The sequence below is a fragment of the Bombina bombina genome, chromosome 5 (assembly GCF_027579735.1).
Source record: "Bombina bombina isolate aBomBom1 chromosome 5, aBomBom1.pri, whole genome shotgun sequence".
In the NCBI taxonomy this organism is placed as follows: Eukaryota; Metazoa; Chordata; class Amphibia; order Anura; family Bombinatoridae; genus Bombina; species Bombina bombina.
This window is the reverse complement of record NC_069503.1, coordinates 98561756-98578616: the sequence shown is the minus strand read 5'-3', so window position 1 is coordinate 98578616 and position 16861 is coordinate 98561756. Positions and strand designations below refer to the sequence as shown.

Genomic DNA, 16861 nt, shown 5'->3' with positions numbered 1-16861 from the left:
TTTGACATTTCTTATGGTTTTTGTCTGGTTTAGGGATCACTACTATCTTTGCATCTAATAATTCCTGAGGGATGGGGTTGCCTTCCATGATGAAATTACAAAATGTAGTCAAATGGGGGATCAATGTGTTTTTGAATAGTTTATAATATTCCCCCGGGAACCCATCGGGGCCCGCCGCCTTTCCTGGTTTCAGGTCTTTAATGGCTTTTGAAATCTCCTCTATAGTTATCGGGGCATTAAGGCTGTCTCTCTGTTCTGTCGTGAGTGGGGTCAATTTACAGTCACCTAAGAATCGTCTTGTCTGGGACATTGTCTCTGAGTTATGAATCACCTTTTTTCCATCATAGAGTTTGCTGTAAAAATTTGCGAAAGTGTTAACTATTTCTTGGGGATGGGATGTCTGGTCTCCCCTCTCCGTTTCTATCGACATTATAGCCAATGCTCTGCATCTCTCCCTGATCTTATGGGCCATGAATCTATCTGGCTTATTCGCAAATATGAAGTAGTGTGATTTGAGTCGTTGAGCTGCGCTAACTGCTTGCGAGTTTAACATTGTTGCTAGTGATTGTATTTATCACAAATAGTTAAAGGGACAGTAAACTATGATATTGTTTTTTTAAGGTTTATTTGTGTATTTGAAATAGCTGAATTTCTATTTTGAAGCCACAACCTAATCAAATGGATTGAGCTTGTAGGTATAATCAGATCTCATTACTTTATCACATTGCGTACATATACTTGCTTCTTTACTTTATATTTGTTCTTAAAACAGTCACCAATACTTGGAGAGAACAATGGGAAATCATAATTGTATTACCTTTATCTCTTTAGAACCCACTGGGAGTGTAATTTATTCTAATGTCAACACAGCTTGGAATTGATGCCAAAATATATAAAGGAACAGTCAAGTCCAAAGAAAACCTTCTTGTTTCAAATAGGGCATATCATTTCAAACAACTTTCAAATTTAATTCTAACACCAATTTTTCTTTGTTCTCTTGGTATTCTTAGTTGAAAGCTAAACCTAGGTTGGCTCATATGATAATTTCTAAGACCTTCTTGAAGGCCGCCTCTTTGCAATTGTGTCAAACCAATCACAAACAACACAACCTCTGACCTGCAGCCTTAAAACACCTGATAATGCACACCCTATCAGTAACATCACTATTATATATAGAGGTACAGAGTAAAGGAGCACCAGCCAGGAGATGGAGTTTAACATAAACAAATTTTATTGAAACACTCATTAAAAAAGCCAGGATACCAGGCCATATAGTAAAATAGGGAGGTCAGCAAAGCAAACAGCTGACGCGTTTCGGCTTAGATCCGTAATCGAAGCTGGCAAACTTTGCCCTAGGAAATTCTTATAAAACCCTAAGCTGCCTCCTATTGGTCAATGGATATTTTAATTAGCACATAAGTACACTTACATTGACAAGTGTTATTCAACAACAGCAGATAAGCCCAAAAACTCTATATTATTCAGTTGACAGTAAATACAAAATTCACACAATAGGATAAAATAAATACTAACATCATGTGCACAAATGTAATGTAACCTGTGGCTACATCATTTCAGTTTGATTTATCTTTCTTATATAAACAAAAGATTCAAAACAAAGCTATAATATGAACAGAGTATGCCCTATAGTTAGAGCTACATAAACTATTCAAAAACTTTGTGGGAAAGTCTTCTATTTTGTATTTGTTTCATAGATGCAATAAAATGAAATTAGATTATTGCAAACTGTTATCTTTGTTCAAGCGATTTGCGTTAGGATAAATACTAACATCAGGATATACAATGGAACGTGAACCTAAGATTACATAAATTTTAACCCCTTCTCAGTTTCAGTTATACTTTATATATGGGGGGGGGGGGAAATAAATAAAAAAAATATATAAAATTTCAATATTAACAAAAACAGCCCTATATTAGGGCTACATGATTTCTCCAAAGATTTTTTATATAAAGCTGCCTTGTATTTAATATATTATGTTCATTACAGAGTGCTCTGAACAGTACAATCAAAGTTGTGACATAATTAGGAAACATTACCCAATTCTGAGAGCTGATGATGGGTTGGCTAATTTAACAAACAAAGATTGCAAGTTTGCCTATAAGAGAAGTAGGACAATTGGAAACTTTGTGGCACCTACCAAACTTCACCCCACAAGACAGAGTAATTCATCTTGGTTGTCCTCTGAGGGGATGTACAAATGCCACAATAGTTCATGTGTGGCCTGTGAAAAAGTGGAAACAGGAGTTGTGTTTAGATCCTCAGTTACAGGGCAGACTTATCACAGGCATTCATGTCTGAATTGTAGGTCCATTTTTGTTGTGTACATGATTAATTGTGTGGTATGTAACAAACAGTATGTAGGTCTCACAACACGCGAGGTGAGAACCAGAATCAGGGAGAACCTCTCCAGTATCAAATATGGGACTGCCAGTACGCCATTGGTACAGCACTTCACAATCAGCCTTTCACAAATGCATACACATGCCATGTGACAGTCATCAGCTATTCACAAACGCATACACAATTATTCTTGCACATGCTCAGTAGGAGCTGGTGACTCAAAAAGTTTAAATATAAAAAGAATGTGCACATTTAGTTAATGGAAATAAATTGTTAAGTTGTTTAAAATTGCATGCTCTGTCTGAATAATGAAAGTTTAATTTTGATTGAGTGTCCCTTTAAGTGGTCCTGTATAAAGAGTATCTTGCCCCCCCCAGAGAGGGGGTGATAGAGAAAAATTGTTGGGTAAAAGAGAGGTCTTCTGGATTTTCAAGTTAAAAACTCGATTTCCAGAAGGATTCAATTCAGATTATGACTTAATTTCTGGCAGTGATTTTCCAACCTCAACTACTTTAGTAGAATCCAGTTTTGTAGCAATTTATGTTCATCCCATTGTATTTATGAAAAAATATATTAAATACAAGGCAGTTTTATATAAAAAAAACTTTGGAGAAATCATGTAGCCCTAATATAGGGCTGTTTTTGTTAATATTTATATATATTGTTTTCCCCCATATATAAAGTATAACTGAAACTGATAAGGGGTTAAAATTTATGCAATCTTAGGTTCACGTTTCATTTTATATCCTGATGTTAGTATTTATCCTAATGCAAATCGTTTGAACAAAGATAACAGTTGGCAATAATCTAATTTCATTTTATTGCATCTATGAAACAAATTCAAAATTGAAGACTTTCCCACAAAGTTTTTGAAGAGTTGATGTAGCTCTAACTATAGGGCATACTCTCTTCATATTATAGCTTTGTTTGGAATCTTTTGTTTACATAAGAAAGATAAATCAAACTGAAAATGTTGAGAAATGATGTAGCCACAGGTTTACATTACATTTGTGCACATGATGTTAGTATTTATTTTATCCTATTGTGTGAATTTTGTATTTACTGTCAACTGAATAATATAGAGTTTTTGGGCTTACCTGCTGTTGTTGAATAACACTCGTCAATCTAAGTGTACTTATGTGCTAATTAAAATATCCATTGATGGGGGCGGAGCCAACTACTAAAGGAGTCAGACGTGCATGTTAGGAGCTCCTGGCTCCAAAGTGTCACAAATGGCGTTTATTTGTGTTTAAACTAACTTTTTTTTCTACTGCTGTGGATCCCTTCTCTATCTAACATCGTTGGGGATAATTGAGCTTTCCGGATAGCCTTTTCTACCTCTGTGACGAGACCAGAAGTTTTGCTATGTCGGAGGCCCAGGATGCATGGAGGTTAGCTGTGACGCAGCTCTTGCATAGCCATTTTGCTAGTTTGGCGCTTCTACTGAATGACTGCTGCTTGGGTGGAGTGGCAACAGATGTCAAACATTCCAGACCAGCCGATCAACATCCCGCTTCCAGTGTGCACCCTCTGATGTTGTCTGCAGGGTTCCGGTTCTTCTTCCTTTGTTATGCGGTACCGATGCTGGGCTGGTTGTGAAGGGGACACAACTATCGGCTGATGTTATGCTGTTGCGTGGAGGCGCCCCTTGTCCTTGCTGGGGCATTCCAATTCCACTTCAGGCTCCCGGTTCTCTGTGCGGCACAATCCTGTTGTTTTTCGCTTGGGACCCGGGAGGTATGCTTCTGCCAGTTGTCCTCAGGGTTGAAGTGGCATTGGTCTGAAGACTGGTTCATTGATAACCCTTCTCAATGATAATCTGCATGGATATGATTGACTGTTCTGAGTGAGTGTCCGTTACTCATAGCCGAAATACTTTCTATCTGGCTATTTCCATTTGAGGATTCCCGGATCGGACTTTCCTGACCAGTTATGCCATATTCTAAATGTGATCTCATACGGCACTGTTATTATATTTGTGTTTTTACTTTCACTTGCATTTATGATGTTGGACATTTTTCTTACTTTAGGCAGCTGATTAATGGAGAGATATCTTTTTTTATAGTTAAACTCTGGGGTTTTTATTTGTTTCTAGTTAGAGATATTGCTCCCTTGTAGGCTAATGCTGGCTTGAGACGTTTATAGAAAACGTTTTTTTTTTTTTTCTCTCATACTATGGCAACCAATTTATGATATGTCATGATTTGAAACATTTGGTTGTCGCATAGGGTGTGGTCTTAAGGTGTATTAATTTACTAGCAGCTAGCCAGTCTGATGTAAGATATTTATTTTTTTCTCAATGTGCTTGTTGGAAGAATGTGTCCTTGCTTGTTATTGATTATTCCAATACTGTTATTGTGCGTTTGTTTAGAGAACTTGCTATATGTACTCCTCTTATTTTTACACTATCCCATTTAAAGTTGTAAGAGCTACCAGATTTTCCTTATTTACCTGTTAGCCTGAATAGGAACTTGTGCACTGTTTTTTCTTAGCCTAACGTCTAAAATATAAAAAATATTAGCGTGGGACAATGGCATACACTAGACACTTGTTATTGTGCTTCATATATACCAAATTAGCCTTTTGTTAGAATCATTGCCTCTTTTGGTTAAAGGCTTCAGAGTTCTCTTTAATATTTCTATTTTCCCTTAGCCCTTAATACGTTCCCCACACTTTATGTAGCAGTTTATAATATATTTATTTAAAATTGTGAATTGTCAGTTACACTAATTATGAACCCTTGTCAATGTCTAATAGTTATAGAATGTCAGCTATACTGATGCCACTTTTACTTCTTTATTATGTATTATATCTATAGCAGCTCAGGTACTTATTACATAATGTTTTACAGCAGTTTTGCATGTTTATGTTACTTGTGAATATCAGGTTTATGTCATTTATCAGTACTTTTAAACGGGAATTATTTCCCAGGCGGCTTATTTTACTATTACCCCTTTGATTAATGGCACTAGTTTCTTCTCATGGTTTGCTTGTTGTTGGGTGTAGGGCAAACATCCAACTAATAAGATTTTTGATCTCTTAAATCAGTATATTTCTGCTTAAGCAGTATACTTAATTGTTTTGGAAACTAGTGCGCCTTTACAACAGTGCTAATTTAATTTGGTCATTGTTTTTTCTTCCCTGAAATACACTCCATATAATGCATCCCTCACTTGCCGTATAGTTTTAACCTTTAATTTCTAATGCCATTGGGGTATGCTGTCAACTTTCTGTAATATTAGTAGCAGTCAATTAGTTGAGGTCTGTTATTTTATTGAGAGTCTCTATAATTGTCATTCCCACGTTATATCTAGGTATGTTATTATGGGCTAAAATAAGTCCTTAAGATTGCCAAAGAATTCAGGTACATCCTTAGTTTGATAAGATACAAGTTCAACCTCCGCCCCCCCCCCCTTCTTTTTCTTTCCCTACACCCTCTCCTTTTCCCCTTCCCCCCATCCTAAGGTACTCTGGTATTCTCCAGTAGTTACTCCTGCGGTTTCCCTTGTAGTATACTGCACTTTCCCCCCCTATTAGAGAGTATGATAATCACTATAGATCGTACATTTGCTCATTATTATATGCCTGTGCTTTTACATTTTATGTTGTACAAAGGTTACAAAAATATCGAAAAATGTGAGGTCTGTTTGTTCTGTGATGTAACAGGATTGATTTATAATGTGGTTCTTATGACCAATATGTCCTTTTTGCTTATCTTTGCGATTTTTTGTAATGTATCACAGTGGTGTTGTACTATGACTTTTACCTCAATAAAAATAATTTAAACAAAAATATCCATTGACCAATAGGAGACAGCTTAGGGTTTTATAAGAATTTCCTAGGGCAAAGTTTGCGAGCTTTGATTACGGCTCTAAGCCAAAACACGTCAGCTGTTTGCTTTGCTGACCTCCCTATTTTACTATATGGCCTGGTATCCTGGCTTTTTTAATGAGCGTTTCAATAAAATTTGTTTATTTTAAACTCCATCTCCTGGCTGGTGCTCCTTTACTCTGTACCTCTATTATGCTTGACCTACCTAGTGAGCACAGCCAGTGACGATACTGGATCACTGATACAGCTCCAGGCGATGAGGTATAGGAGCCGACCAGATACGGCCCAATCACGGAGAAGTGGGACCTACACACCCCCCGACGCCATCACAAGGGAAGTTATCCTATTGGCGGATTATTGACTAAGGGGCAGTTACATCCCATCTAACTGACCACACACAGAGGATCTGTACAGACGCGCCCACAGTGACGTCAGAGGAGATCACAACTTGGAAGCGTGAGTGTGAGACACGGAACACTACGCTCCGGCAGGGCATTCGATGCAAGTTAAATACTGTAGGAATCGAGTGAGCCAGGTGAGTCCGTTTCTATAGATCGACTTTTGTACTACTGCAATAGGAGTAAGCTGATATGCTTGGTCTGTCATAGCCTCATACGTTGTGGACACTTTGCGACATGGTCTGTATTTGAACTTTATTTTGATGAACTTTGTTTGTTCCCTCCTTACGCTGTTAACACTACTAGGAGCTGCCTGTGTTATTACACTATTATATATACCCATGTGTCAAATTATATTGGATGTGAGATACATTGATTTACACCTTAGAAGTGAATATTACTATATGTACCCTTCATAAACAACTATTGTGGATGTGAGTTATAGTACAAAAATATGTCAAACATTATATTACCTGTTTTTATTGCCATTTCCACACAGGTCATATTATATGTTTTAACAATATTAGTGTAATAAAACACACCTCACATGGATGTGTATGACAATTATATGGTAAATAACCGAGGACAAGGTTTATGGTGAACTATAAGAATATTTTATTTTTTTTGGCTTCTTGGATGAGGGAGCGGAGGTGACTGTAGTGGATTTCCTTGTTCTCCTGGTTTTAGAAGATTCTGGTGTTTCTGCTGGTGTGCTGGCCACAGATGATATGCTGGAGGCAGTGTCCAGCTGGTGTGTAAAGTGCTCAACCAACACACCCAAGAGTTGATTTTGTTCTCTCCATCTACTGTCCATTTGCATCTGCATATCAGACAGAATTCACATTATCTGTGACTGGTTTTGAACACTTGCACTTAATGATGCTGCCATGTCCCTCTGTAGCTCTATGCTACATTGTTGTATCCTCTCTTGGCTCCTGGTGAACCTTTCTTGGTTCCTGAAGAACCTCTCTTGGCCTCTTTGTATGCTCTCGGTGCTTCTTATGAGCCTGGGGAGAATACAATGCATCCACAGGCTCTTGAACAGCAGGGCTTCTGGTTGCTTGTGGGGCAGGGTCACCTGCATCTCCTGGTGCTTGAGGTGCAAGGTCAGCTACATCTGCTGGTTCTTGTGGGGCAGGTTCAGCTACATCTGCTGGTTTTTGTGGGGCAGGTTCAGCTGCAACCAATGGTTCTTTTGGGACAGGTTCAGCTGCATCTGATGGTGCTTGAGGTGCAGCTGTAGTTTCTGCTATATTTCCATCTGCAGATGGTGGAGCTCATCCAAGTGATGAGGAAGGTGGAGCTCTCATGGTTGATTGATAGTCCCACTGATGACCAGTGTGTGACCACTCAGCCTGTCCAATTGGCACTTCTTGTGACATAGTCTGTGGGTAAAATCCATGACTGCCATGAGATTGTGTTGTGGGGGGGGGGGGGGGTAAATACATGGACCCTTTGTGGCCGTCTTGGCTCCCCCTCAAAGCCAAAGGGAGGATATTCCTCTGGCCAGGAATCTTGCCAGGGGTCATATTGCAATGGTGGTGGCATCACTCCCAAGTCCTCAACTGAAGCCATCCAACCATGCTCATGCTTAGGAGCATACTGTTCTTGCGGTTGTCTGAAGACTGGTGGTGGTGGCATGGATATTTGTATCCTCATAACAGGAGGTTCTGTGGATGAGAGGGATTAGTACAGTAAGATATATGTCCATGTGGGCATACGATGTACATTGATACATGCTAGGGCCTATACTGATTCTCATGTCAAACGTTATAACATGCATGTGCACATTGCGAGTTGTTCTCTGATTTAAATATGAGCAGTATACAGGGATGTGTTTCATACAATAGTTATGTGTCCATTCAATGAAAACTCTACATGTGACTTGTGTCCTGTGTTACTCTGAGACATGTTAGTATTGCACTATGCCATCTCATATCATGAATTTCATTGTGTTAAGTAGCAGTAATGTCAAGTACAATTGTAGATGTTTTTGTTAGTACGCCAAATACCATGCTCCTCGTTGTGTACATGAATGTGTGATATTAAAAGATGTAATATCTCAAATACATATAATACTGGTGTGTGGGATGTTACTCACCAGCATGATGTGCTGTGGTTGCAGCCCCTGAGTCACGAGCCCCTGGAAGCTCATGGACTGCTGTGATACTCAGGGACCTGCGTATCACCTCCTGTTCTCTTCTGGTGCATAGCTGCCTGCCCCATCTTTTCTTTAACCTGCCTCTTGTAGTCATTCTAGCGTTTTTTACGGCCCTCAACAGTCCTCCTCTGCGGGGCCACACTGTTGACGGCATCCTCTAGCACCAACCATGCCGTTTTTCTCTTTTTGGCAATGCCTTTCCCTTCTCCTGCCGGAAGTAATTGTCACTGTAATTGTCCATGATGGCCTGGACAAGGGCAACATTTTCAGCAAATGAGAAGTTGGGACATCTCAGCCTCTCATCCTCCATGGACACTTTGCTTTCTCCCTTTGATGTCCCTGGTGTGGGTTCCTCCCTATCCTCTCCCTCCTCCCCCCTTCTGTCCCCATGTGCACCCTTTGTCCCTCTCCTAGATGTGCCTGCTCTCTGCCAGTACTTAAGATGGCGATGACAATTGTGGGGGAGGGAAGGGAGCTGTTTGAGGGGGGTCAGGATGTGTCAGGTGGGAGGCTGATCTCTACACTAAAACTAAAATTAACCCTACAAGCTACCTAATTAACACCTTAACTGCTGGGCATAATACACATGTGGTGCGCAGCAGCATTTTGCAACCTTCTAATTAACAAAAAGAAATGCCAAAGCCATATATGTCTGCTATTTCTGAACAAAGGGGATCCTAGAGAAGAATTTACAATCACTTGTGCCATGATTGCACTAACTGTTTGTAAATGATTTCAGTGAGAACCCTAAAATTGTGAAAAAGTTTGTGACAAAGCTAACGATTTTTTTTATTTAAACGCATTTGGCATGAAATATACCAAAATGGGCCTAGATCAATACTTTGGGTTATCTTCTAAAAAAATTCATATACATGTCAAGGGATATTCAGGGATTCCTGACAGATATCAGTGTCCCAATGGAACTATCGCTAATTTGGGGAAAAAATGGTTTGGAAATAGCAAAGTGCTACTTGTATTTATTGCCCTATAACTTGCAAAAAAAACAAAGAACATGTAAACATTGGGTATTTCTAAACTCAGGACAAAATTTAGAAACTATTAAGCATGGGTGTTTTTTGGTGGTTGTAGATGTGTAACAGATTTTGGGGGTCAAAGTTAGAAAAAGTGTGTTTTTTCCATTTTTTCCTTATATTTTATACTAAATTATTGATGAAAATAATGGTATCTTTAGAAAGTCCATTTAATGGCGAGAAAATCAGTATATAATATGTGGGGGTACAGTAAATGAGTAAGAGGAAAATTACAGCTAAACACAAACATAGCAAAAATATAAAAATAGCCTTGGTCCCAAACGGTCAGAAAATGGAAAAGTGCTGTGATCCTTAAGGGATTAAACTAAGGAAATTGTGGGTTTTCCCATCATTAGAATTATAAGTGCACACTACAGGCTTCATAAACCTGACCCTGCTACATATCTGCCCCTAGTAAGTCTGCGCAGGGGTGATAAGATCATGTAAAACAATACAAGTGTTGCTAACAAAATACCAGTGACAACCCTTTGTCTACTCAGTAACAAGATCAAATTGGCTCCTACAAATAAGGCAAACTATGTGTGTGTGGGGGGGGGATGCTGGGTTGGCCATTAAAAAACTAAGTGTTAATCTGTTTGGAAAGTGTATTCACTAGGCCTGTGTGTTAGATTAATGGAACACCACACACAAATCTCATGAAAATAAATTATACTTGCCAGCAATTTTAAAACAATTTTTTATGCAAACTATTTTTACTTAATTAGCACTTTTAGGATATGCACATATGGCATTTTAAACTGAATAAGGAAATAACATGAATGTGCCTGCACATGCTAGATGCGCACTCCCTTGCAAGTCCTGGGACAAAAGTATCTTTACAGTAGCGTGTGAATATTTTGAGGTAAATATCTTTCTGTTTTAACATAAATGTGAAAGCGTGAGTTAAAGTAAAAAGTTAATTCAATAGTGGAAGGATATGTCCATTCCTAGAGGGATCTCTTGAGACAGTGCTCTTCAATATATTCCTCAAAATGGAAGAGAGGAAAAAATAATAGTGTAACTTTGGAAAGTGGAAGACATATTTAGGGATGTAACAATTTAAGGGTTAATTTTTTGAAAGGAAGGAGAAAATGGGATTGTGTTAAAAGGAAGTGTTCCCTGTAGGGCAGGGGGAGGGACCTTTAGGATGAGGAGATTCAGAGCTGATAATAGAGCTGCAGAACTGAAAGTAAAACCACTAACCTGTTTCTTGTCTTGCAGGTTGCAGCATGGAGAGGTCCAAGCGTTCTGCGAAGGCCCCACGAAGTTTCGTTGAGGAAGAGGATGTCCCTGCAAGAAAGAAAAAGCCTGGGGTTACTGCTAGTGGTGATATCCCTCTCTCTACTATGGTGGTTCCTGTAGTTTCTAACTTTCCTGTCTCTCAAGCTGTTTCTGTTCCTGTGTGCTCTGTGTTTTCTACTGCTTTTTTCCCTTCTTATTCTATTTCTCTTCCTGTCCCTGCTCCTGTCCCTGTTTTTTCCTCCCCTTCTCTGTTTCCTAATGTTTCTGTTTCTTCCTCTTCACCTCTTGTGTCTCATCACCCCCCTCTCTTTTCCCCCCTCCTTCTGTGATATTATCTGTCCCTACTGTTTCCTCTCTGTCCCTGTCTAATGCCTCTCAGTTGTTAGGTTTAGTGGGGCAGCCGGTTCCTAGTTGGAATCCGGCTGTTGCTGCCCAATCAGTGGCGGATCAGCTACTGTACTCCCCGGAGATGCGTTTCTCTCCGGGGAGTGTCAGGGAATCACCATCCCCCTCTTGTGTGTCTGGTCAGAGGGGGATACAAGGTAGGCCATGCGCTCCTTTCATTGAGGCTCCATGTGGGGATCCGGCTTCCTTGTCTGTGCAGCTGCGCGCCCCTGCTCTAGCCCCGCCCACCGCACTTCCGGTCGTCATCTTGGAACCGTCTACGCAGGCCAATTTCTCTGCGGCGATGTCTGGGGCAGGAGCATCTGCAGTTAGCTTTGAGGCCCTGGGGCATCAGGTCCCTGCGGTCTGTATCAATCAGGTAGGTGGAGCCACAGGGGGGGAGCAGGGTGTCCGGGGGGCCCTTCACTCGTAGGGGAAGTGCTATGAGAAAGGGGAAGGTAACTAAAAAAGGCGTACATAAGCCTAAAAAGAACAGTAAGAAGGGTCATACTGCAATTAAGGGGCCAATATTTCTTTTTGGGACACCAGTGCATGGGGGGTCAGTTAACAGATCTGATGGCAAGTCTGAGGAAAAGATTGATATCTAGGCATATTTCAGGGGGGCATACTACAGGGACTATGATGTTCAGGGGTACAGCTGGGGAGTCCTCATGGCAGCTTGTTTCTCCCTGCATTGCTCCCACTTTTCCTTTTGTGTCACAGGTTCCCAGCACTGCGGAAAGTGCGCAGGATGGTGGAGTGGATGCTGGCAGGGCGTCGAAAGGCAGACCAACGGCTGGAGAGCAGGTAATGGTGGGTGCATCCGGATCCTCGCAGACCGGGGCGACGGCAGTCGGAGTGGTATCGGCATATGGAAGCGGTGAGCTTGCACTTACACAACACACTAGCAGGGTTCTGTGGGAAAGGGCTCACACGCCAATGAAACTCGGGGCACTTAGGGATTACCCGGATAGGGAGATGGCGGATTTTTTGCAGGCAGGTTTAGCTTATGGTTTTAGAATACCAGTTAAAAAGTTAGTTTGTCCCCCATTTGCGGTTCGCAATTTAAAATCGGCGTACCAGTTTCCGGAAGCCTTGCAAGAGAAGATAGATAAGAAGGTTAGATTAAGTAGAGTGGCGGGCCCTTTTTTGTCCCCTCCGCTTGAGAATTTAGTGGTGTTCCCATTGGGCATTGTGCCCAAGAAAGAACCGGGGAAGTTCAGACTCATTTAGCATCTGTCACACCCGAAAGGGAATTCGGTGAACGATGCGTTTGATGAGGCTGACATGTCAGTGGCCTATCAATCGTTTGAATTAGCATTAGCTATTGTACAGAGTTTAGGGGTGGAGACAGAGATGGCTAAAGTAGACATCGAATCTGCATTTCGGCTTTTACCGATACATCCAGATAGTTTTCATTTGATGGGTTGCAGGGCTGAGGGACGGTACTATGTGGATTGCTGCCTTCCAATAGGATGTGCCATCTCTTGTGCATATTTTGAACGTTTTAGTTCATTTCTTCATTTGACAGTGTTACGCAGGTCTGGCCTCGGTCAGGTGTCTCATTATCTGGATGACTTTCTGTTCTTAGGGGCTGCAGGGTCTGGCGAATGTGCTTACCTCTTAGGGACGATGCCATCTCTGATGGCAGAGTTTGGGGTTCCTTTAGCTAGTGAGAAAACGGAGGGTCCAGCTACATGTCTTGTTTTCCTGGGCATCAAGGTGGATACAGTGGCTAAGGACTGTAGACTTCCGCTGGAAAAAATTTGGGCTGCCACTGCGTCCATTTCGGTTTTCCTGGAGACAGATTATGCTACCTTAAGTGAGTTTCAATCATTGTTGGGTACACTAAATTTTGCTACTAGAGTCATGCCTATGGGTAAGATATTTAACCGTAGGATGGAGGACGCTACAAGGGGTTTAACCAACCCGGGGGCACGTATCATGTTATCTAAGGCAATCATTGCTGATTTGCGGGTATGGTTGTGCTTTTTGAAAGACTTTAATGGGGTCAGTATCTGGAGGGCTTCTCCGGTTTCCAGTAGAGAGTTACACCTGTACACGGAGGTTGCGGGTAGTGCAGGTTTTGGGGCGTATTTTGACGGCATGTGGTGTTCTTCAACTTGGCCGCAGGATTGGAGCAGCGCAGGTTTAGTTAGGAATTTGACCCTCTTGGAGATATTCCGTATCTTAGTTGCTGTTGAGATATGGTGGGAAAAGTTACAGAAAAGAGTGGTAGTTTTTTGGTGCAACAATCAAAGTGTGGTTTATGCCATTAATGGGCTTTCCGCTAGTTCTCCACCTGTGGTGAATGTTCTAAGGCAATTAGTGCTTAGATGTTTGAGGCATAACATTGTGTTTAGCGCTAGACATGTCCCAGGGGTTCAGAATGAGATCGCTGATGCTCTTTCTCGGTTTAAGTGGGATAAGTTTAGGGAACTAGCACCAAAGGCAGAGGTCCAGGGTAACGGGTGTCCAACATATCTCTGGCAGGTGGTGAGTTCTGGGGAGCTGCGCTAAGGCTGTGGAAGGGTTCGCTAGCACCTAGGTCTTGGCAGGCATACAGTGTGGCTTGGCGGGAGTGGAGTTCCTTTTTAAAAGCTCTTTGATACTACTTGGAGTACACCTTTTGTGCAGTTGTTCATTACTTGGTTGTGTTCCCTATAAATGGCAGGTTATCCAATTGTGATATAGGAGGTAAGTCAGTGGCATTTTTTCTCTAAACTGCATGGGGTAGAGGATGTCACTAGGAGATTTTAGGACAGGGCGGCTTTTAAGGGAGTGCGTAGGTTAGTGGGTAAGAGGACAAATCTGAGGGAGCCAATTACTAGGGTTCGACTAGTGCAGTTGATAGGGCAGCTAGGGGTGGTATGTGACTCCAGTTTCGAAGTTTTGTTATTTTCACTGGCATTTTCTTTGGCGTACTTTGCAGCCCTTAGGATTAGTGAATTGGTCGCGCGATCCAAAACTTTGCTGGGAATGGGTTTATTGAAAGGACACGTTAGATTAGTTGACCAGGTGGTTCTAGTGTTTGTGGCATAATTCTACAACAGATCAGGTTGGGAAGGGTAGATGGCTCAATTTGCAATTGCAGGTAGAGCCATCGATATGTCCAGTTTTGCTTTGCGAAAAAAAAAAAAAAAAATCAAGCCTGGGGTAGATGGGTTGTTTTTAGTGCATGAGGAAGGGTCCTTTTATCTCAGTTTCAATTTAGATCTGTGTTGCGAAGGGTAGTTTGTAGTTTGGGATGGGATCCAGCGGTTGTGGCTCATCATTCTTTTCGCATCGGGTCTGCCACCGATGCGGCCATGTTGGGATGTTTGGAGGGGGAGATCAAGGCTATGGGGCAGTATAACAAATATATCAGGCCCTTGAAGCAGTTGTAGGTTAGAGGGCGCGCTAGTTGTTTGTTCGAGGGTTAGCTTTGGTGGTTTAATTTTTGGGAAGCCAGGACCTTATTGTTTATTGGTGTTTTTTCAGGTCAGGACACGGGTGGGAAAGAATTTTGAAGGTTTACCATTCACATATACTTTGGGCGGCCATTCGGGCAGCATCCCAGACAGGAGGTCAGCAGTTAGGATTACTGGCTGACAAAGTGTCAATTAGGTGGTTGGGTAGGAGGGGCATGTTGTGGTCACATCTGCCCGAGCAGGTTGCTGAAGCCAGAAGGAGATGAGGCAGGCCTCATGTTATTCTCCTAAAGGGTTTCCGAGGGAAGAGGAAACTAAATAAGGATGTCAGTAAGGAGGTGCTGGCTTCAGGGGGGAAGGTAGTTATGCATGACAATATTCGTATTGATCATGCTGGACTGTTCAGGAAGGATCAGGTGCATTTGTCCAATAGAGGTACTGAGTTGTTCCTGGGAAATATTAGGCAGGTCCTGGCTTCAGGTTATGTTTAGTGGGGCAAGAGTACGTTGTCCTCTTTTTGGTGGCGGAAAGGGGTGTGGCATAAAATTCCAATTGGACGGTAGCATCATAGAAGGAAAATACAGCGGGCATTCAGGACCCTAGTTACGAGGGGCTAGGGATAGGTCGGCTCGCTGGTCGATCTTCCTTGCACGGAGACGTAGGCGGAATGAGGGTGTCCTCATTCCCAGGGCGGCCACACCCTTTAGAGGGTTAATTAGGACAAGATAATCTTACCAGCTGGGTAGCTATGCAGTATTAAAGTTATTTATTTACTTATTTAATAAAGCAACCCCTCCCCCCATTGGGGAGGTATTTTTTTCCTCCCAACCCTGAGTGTTGTGTCTTTATTGCATATATGTAAGTTTGGTATTGTGTAGGGTTGGTATTATGTTGACTGAATTTAGCTAAAAAATGTAACCCCTTAGGAAAGTGGAAGACCTATTTAGGGATGTAACAATTTAAGGGTTATTTTTTTTAAAGGAAGGAGAAAATGGGATTGTGTTAAAAGGAAGTGTTCCCTGCAGGGCAGGGGGGAGGGAGCTTTAGGATAGGAGGAGGAGCTTCAGAGCTGCTAATAGAGCTGCAGAACTGAAAGTAAAACCACTAACCTGTTTCTTGTCTTCCCTCCCAGCCCTCCCTGTTTTTTTGTTGTTCCTTTACAGGTTCTGAAGCGGATGGAGGTGTGCAGATCTAAGGCAGCTGGATTAGTTTCCTTTGGCGGGGGGCTACATAGTCATGTGGACCTTTGTAAGCCCAAAGGCGCTAATTGGTAGTATGGGGTCTCCCTTCGGGATTAACAGTCTTTTGACTGGGGGACCGTTGACTATCCAGTGTTGGAGACTGCTTTAATCCTAAATTGTTAGGTTGGGGGTCTGCATGGCGGCATACTTTCCCAAGTGTTGCGGAAAGGGGTGTGGCATAAAATTCCAAATGGCCGGTAGTATCATAGAAGGAAAGTACAGCGGGTGTTCAGGACCCTAGTCACGAGGGGCTAGGGATAGGTTGGCTCGCTGGTCGATTTTCCTTGGGCGGAGATATGCAGTATTAAAGTTATTTATTTACTTATTTAATAAAGCAAGTAAGTTTGGTATTGTGTAGGGTTGGTATTATGTTGACTGAATTTAGCTAAAAAATGTAACCCCTTAGTTAAACAGCTGTGAACACTTGTAGGTAAGGACAAATTCTTCCACTATTGAATGAACTTTTTAGTTTAATTTACGCTTTCACATTTATGTTATTTTGTTTCACTTTGTGAATCATTTGTACATTTATTTTTTATCTTTCTGTTTTAGATTGAGATGTTTGAGCACGTTATACTGACCAATTTGTAAAGTCTGCCCAAGATCTTTCTAAGATTATTAGAACTAAACAGAATAATAATAGGATTCAGGCAATAAAAAAAAAAAAATCAAGGTGTAAGATATAGAAATACTAGAAATATTAATACATTTTGAGTAATATAAAAATATTTATAATAAAAGGTGAGGTAAATCAGCGGAATAGGAATAAAATTTTGGGATAAAATATCTTTGCGCCCCAGA

The 16861-nt window shown here is 41.4% G+C and overlaps 1 protein-coding gene across 4 annotated transcripts in view; it reads right to left on the bottom strand.

Annotated features, from left to right (window-relative positions):
* Nucleotides 1-16861, bottom strand: part of LOC128659976 (gastrula zinc finger protein XlCGF26.1-like) — a 434460-nt gene that overhangs the window by 73563 nt on the left and 344036 nt on the right. Inside the window, exons 2-4 of one of the 4 annotated variants that reach the window (XR_008402494.1) lie at nucleotides 10987-11073; nucleotides 8693-8960; nucleotides 7183-8261 (exon numbers count right to left, since the gene is read on the bottom strand). The exons of 1 other annotated variant lie outside the window; for it this stretch is intronic. The gene's annotated coding sequence lies outside the window, so the exon portion shown is untranslated. Of the gene's footprint in view, nucleotides 1-7182; nucleotides 8262-8692; nucleotides 8961-10986; nucleotides 11075-16861 lie in introns of those variants that run through there. 2 more of the 4 variants (XR_008402495.1, XM_053713568.1) reach the window with 2 other exon arrangements.